At 47.2% G+C, this 5,737-nt stretch overlaps 1 pseudogene; it reads left to right on the top strand.

Moving 5' to 3' along the window:
* The first annotated feature begins 2,017 nt into the window (after positions 1 to 2,017).
* On the top strand, positions 2,018 to 4,112 carry LOC110199275 (RNA-binding protein 42 pseudogene; annotated as a pseudogene).
* The last annotated feature ends 1,625 nt before the right edge of the window (positions 4,113 to 5,737 follow it).

The raw sequence follows: 5,737 nt of genomic DNA, 5'->3' as shown, positions 1-5,737 counted from the left end.
TGGTGTGGTCAGATGGTGAATAACCTTTTGCTGATGCCTCTGTCTAGACTCAACTCAGTTAGTCCTTACACAATAAACTTAAAACCCAATGCTGGGCCCATTCCCAAAACTTTTCTATCTTTGTATAACCTGCCAGAGTTTGTGGCCTGGTGGCACAGCTTCGGGAGAACTTAAGGTCACCTCCATGAGACAATGTATTTGAAGGGCTGTCATCAGGAAGAGATATCAGACTTTTTTTCTGTTTGGCCCCTGAGGGGCAAAAAGGAAGGGTAAATGTTTCATTTTTTTGTCTTTCTATTCTCAGCACTCAACACTGTTCCTTAGTACATGTGCCTCAACACTGTGATCCGCTCAACATAAAAGCTCATTGACGTTGTAAAAAGGCAAATATATGGGGGCAGCTAGGTGGCGCAGTGGATAGAGCACCGGCCCTGAAGTCAGGAGTACCTGAGTTCAAATGCAGCCTCAGACCAAACACTTGACACTTCCTAGCTGTGTGACCCTGGGCAACCCCAATTGCCTAAAAGTAAAAAAAAAAAACAAAAACAAAAACAAAAAAACCTTCAAATATATGGGGGAAAAAAAACTTCTTAGCAATTAGAGCTATTCAAAAGTAGAACTGACTGCCTTGGAAGTTAGAGGGTTCCTCCTCACATGAGGTCTTCAAGCAGAGCTGTCAAAGCTGTCACTTGTCAAAGATCTTATAGAGGGATTTATTATTCTGGTAAGAGGTGAACTAAATGGCCGGCTGTGAAATTCCATTGATTCCATGAGGTTTCCAAGGAAGAAGACAAATTAGTCGCAGATTTTCAATATAACACTAGTTGACACCAAATTTAAAAATCAGTAGCACAGGGCTTCTCAGTAGAATGGGAGACTTTGTAGTAACGATATGAATGAATCAACACTCATTAGCTACCTTTCTAAGCCCATAGGTCCCATAACTTGCTTTAGTTAGGATATGCCAAGTCTATAATTCATAATGCTCCATATCAAATGTTCTCACAATGATTCCTAAAGACAGTGCGGACAGGAGACAGAATTAAACAGGGCTCATTTGGCTCTCCTGCTTTCTCCTGCCTTTCCAGCCACAAGGTTCTTTTTGTCGTTGTTGTCTGTTTTTTGGTGAGGCAATCGGGTTAAGTGACTTGCCCAAAGTCACAGCTAGTAAGTGTTAAGTGTCTGAGGCTGGATTTGAACTCAGGTCCTTCTGACTCCAAGGCCAGAGCTCTATTCACCGCACCACCTAGCTGCCCCACCCAGTCACAAGGTTCTAAAAGCCATGTTCTTTGAGAAAAGTCTGTGGCAGCTTATGAAGAACACAAATCAAGATGAGCTTACTCTTAGATACAACATGAATACCAGATCCTCTAATGGAATCCAAGTTCCTTGAAGGTTAGCTCTGGTGTTCATTGCCCTTATGCTCCCAGCAGCTAGTTCAATGCTGTATCATTTTTCTCTCCCATCAGGTCAACGAGTTCATCGGTGTGGGATTCTCTGGATAACAAAAGCCCCTCAGCAATTCATCCATAATCTATAGCCTTATTTTTTTCTTTCATTTTATTTTCTTTTTCGATTAACAAGCATTTATTTTCCTTCTCCCACCCATCTCCCCAACTTAAAAGAAAATAAATGCAAAATCTAGTAACAAATATGCATAGTCAGGCAAAACAAATTGCTGTTAGCCGTGTCTAAAAGTATACGTACCATTCATTTTACCTCTTGAGTCCATCCCCTCCCTATGAGGAGGTGGGTAGCGTAGCAAAATTTATTCTTAGAGGGTTGCCCTAGAGCGCTGATTGCTCTCTCTGTGCTCACGCAGATAGTGTGTGACCGCGTGTGTGCGCGTAGGGAGGGGCGGGGGTGAGAGGCTGGACTTTGAACCCAAGTCCTTCCGCCTCTTAGACCTGTTCTCTGTTCACTAGTACGGCCTTCCAAATAATTTCAGGGCCTCAAGAAGTAATTAAGAGGCACGTGCGTCCTACGTCATCGGCATGCTGCGTGCGTCATCGGCGTGCGCCCCCACAGCCCGCCGCTGGTGGCCGCTGGGGAGGCCGCTGTGGCTACGATGATGGCCGGGACCGGGCCACTCCAGGGCGCTGGGGGAGCCGTGCCCTCGGGCCCAGGGCCCGGCGTGCCCAGGAATAATGGGGAGGAGCGGCTGAAAAAGATGGAGGGGGAGATGTCACTGTTTCAGCAGGAAGTCTTGGGGGCTCCCGTGTCCTGGATTCCAACCCCAGTTGTAGCCGCCATGTAGCCCGCACCCGCGACCCGCCCGATCATTGCCACCAGCACCTACCAGCAGGTCCAGCAGAGCCTGGTGGTCCGGGCAGCGGCGGCAGCCACAGTCATTGTACCCATTGGAGGTCCCTCTGGCCCCTTCGTCGGCCCTGTTGGATTCGGCCCCGGAGGAGATAGAGGTTTGGACAGCCCCGAGGCCCGGGATGCCATGTTCCTTTGCCTGGCGGCCGGGGCCCTCGGCCCATGGCTCTAAGGCCACTACATCAGGCCCTGGTTGGGCCTCCCCTGCCGAGTCCCATTGGACCCTCTTTGATGTTGTCACTCATGGCCTGGGCACCAGGACCCCCACTTAGCACGATAGCGACCCTGAGGCCTCTCCCAGAGGAGCCTTCAGCTCCTCGGGAGCCAGGGCCTGGGGCCGAAGGAGAAAGAGGAGGCTGCTGCTGTGGCTGTGGTAACTGCTGCAGCTTCTGGGCTGGAAAAAGCGGGTGTGGCCATGGGGGGCCCGGGGGCTGCTGCAGTCATTGGGCCCCGCCACACCCTGCCATTGGCCAGGCCCTTGCCTGAGCCGGAGCCCCTGCCTCTACCCCTGGAAGTCTACCCCTGGAAGTCGTTCGGGGCCTGCTCCCACCCCTTCGAATCCTTGAGCTACTGTCGCTGCGGCCGCGGCCCAGGCCCCGGCCCCGGCCTGAGCCCCAGTCACCCCCAGGACTCATGGCCCTTGAGGTTCAAGAGCCGTTGGGTGAGGACAAAAAGAAAGGGAAGCCAGAGAAGCTAAAACGTTGCATACGAAGAGCAGCTGGAAGCAGTTGGGAAGACCCCAGCCTCCTGGAGTGGGATGCTGATGACTTCCGGATCTTCTGTGGGGACCTGGGCAATGAAGTGAATGACGACATCTTGGCCCAAGCTTTCAGCAGATTCCCCTCCTTCCTCAAGGCCAAAGATATTCAAGATAAGCCCACAGGGAAGACCAAGGGTTATGGCTTTGTCGGTTTCAAGGACCCCAGTGACTATGTGCGGGCCATGAGGGAGATGAATGGGAAGTATGTGGGTTCTTGTCCTATCAAGCTCCGCAAGAGCATGTGGAAGGACCGGAACCTGGATGTTGTTCGGAAGAAGCAGAAGGAGAAAAAGAAGCTGGGGCTTAGATAGCCCAGACCTCCCAGAATACCCATTACCCCCTATGTGACCTTACCGCTGTCCCCAATCAGAATAAATTTGAATTCTTTTAAAAAAAAAAGTAAGAGCCTACTATGTGCTGAGCACAGGGCTAGGCACTGAGGATAAAATAAAATGAAACATGAGAAATGAAAGTCCTTTCCCTCAAAGAGCTTATATATTCTATTGGGGAAGGGAGTAGGGGAAGGAATATGTAATTAGATAAGTAAATACAAAAGAAATCCAAAGAAAATTTGATGGGGACATACTAACAACTGAGAGAATCAAGAAATTTCCCTTCCAGGAGTTAGCAGTTGAGCTGAGCCTTTAGTTAGCACTTGAGAAGCTAAGGATTCCAGAGGCAGAGGTGAGGAGGGAGAGCATTCCAGGTATGAGAAATAGCCTGTACAAAGATATGGAGAGAGGAGATAATGCTATGTGTGGGGAAAAGCAAGTGCACTAGTTTTAATGGAAAGTAGGATGTATGTTAAGTAATTACAAGCAATCAGTCTGGAAACGTGTTCGGGCTGTATTGTGAAGGATATTTAATGCCAAAGGACATAGTAACCACTTCATAAATGCTTGATGAATGAATGGCACCCTTTTGATATCACTGATTATTGCTAGAAAATGGTGGGTTATGGGGGTGGCGGGGTAGTTTCTCTTCAACGCATTGTGTAAAAAAAGAGACCATAGGGTAATAGATCTGGAGCTGGAAGGGACTTTAGATGTCAGCTGTTCCAATCCTCTTATTTTTAGATGAGGAAACTGAGTCAGAAAAGCTTTCCCAAGCTCACAAAGGTTAAGTAAGTGACAGAACTGGGATTTTAACCCAAGTCTTACGTCTTTCAAATCTAGCATTCTTCCTACCGCAGGGATAGGCCTTGCTTTAAATGATGGAACTAAGTACATCTTTTAAAAGGGATTTTTGAAAATTGCTTTAAACCCTGGCAACACGTTATTGAAGCAGGCTTCCCTGCACTCTGAGATGACAAAAATAAACTGTCCTTTGGTGTTACAAAATGCAGGGATGAAGAGCCACTTAAGGGCATAGTTTGAAACGGAAGAGCAAGTAATGATGGAAGAGAGCTTTCCCTTTAGGCCCTGGTTACAGGGAGGCCACACTGCAGGGAGCTGCTCACCACACTGACTGTTGCCTGGAGCACTGAATGACTCCACTTGCCAGACAGCCAGTCAGAGCTGTAGTTCCCATGGGTCACTGCCCAATGGAAAGGTTTGCCTCCTGTTTGGATCAAACTGGGGCAGGACTGAGAAGGGACGTCATTCCCCCAGCTGGACAGCGATGGATATGCCACGTACAAGAGTCCATGGCCTTCTGCCCAGGATATTAGAGTTTGTTTGTGTGAATTACCAGTCGGGAGTTCAAGCTTAAAAAGAAACCACACTTGGTTTTTTGGTGATAGAAGAGACTTGCTCCTTCAAGAATTGCTTGGTACTTTAAAGCAGGTCTCCACATTCTCCAAAAGAAATGGTGACATTAACATACTCTATTTAAAGGATAGGAAATTGGAGAGAATTTGCCAGATTCAGGAGGGCCTCGCTCATCTGTGTTCTATCCAAGTTGAACATTCCATTTTTACAAGGACTCCTTTGTTGTCATGTTGATACACAGATTAATAAATGCTTGACCTTTTTCAGTGGTGAAGGAACAGTCTGTGCCTCAGCAGCACAATATTGCAAGAAACTCAAATGTAGAGGAGCCAAGTGGGAACCCCCATGGGACAGATGGGCGAAATACTCAGATGCTAGAAACACATTAGGGGAGAACTGGGTGAGGGAAAAACAGGAAATAGAGACCTGGTAGGAGGAGTTCTGGACAATTTCTCAAATGTTTCGAGAGAGTTCTGTGGTCAGAACTGTAACCAAGGTGGAGCTATTAAGGCTTTGCTGTGGGATATAGAAGCACAGAAATTTAGCCCATGTGTTCTTTCAGTAGAACAGAATCCATAAAAATAGCTGATTCCTCCCCTCCCATTTAAGTAATAATTGTTTCATTTTGTTTTCTAACAAATTGCCAAGTTGATTTCATGCTGCTTGCCCTCGATACCAAAATCTCTAGTTAGGGATCAATCATTCTCAATCCTGGGTCCTCTTCTCTCTCTCTCTTTTTTTTTTTTGTCCTACACTTACACTTGGAGACCTTAGTAGTTCTCATGAGTTTATTTATCATGTCTGCAGATGACTCCACATCTATAAATTCAACCCAGCTTCTGAGCTCCAGTCCCATTCTACCTATTGGACATTTCAAATGGGTTTTTCCAAAGGCATTTTAAACTTAACATGTCCGATAATTAATTCATTATCTTTCACCCCAAAT

Source organism: Phascolarctos cinereus, unplaced genomic scaffold, assembly GCF_003287225.1.
Source record: "Phascolarctos cinereus isolate Bilbo 61053 unplaced genomic scaffold, phaCin_HiC Scaffold_9;HRSCAF=440, whole genome shotgun sequence".
Classification (NCBI taxonomy): domain Eukaryota; kingdom Metazoa; phylum Chordata; class Mammalia; order Diprotodontia; family Phascolarctidae; genus Phascolarctos; species Phascolarctos cinereus.
Note: the sequence above shows the minus strand (reverse complement) of the source record. Positions and strands in the feature narration are given on the sequence as shown.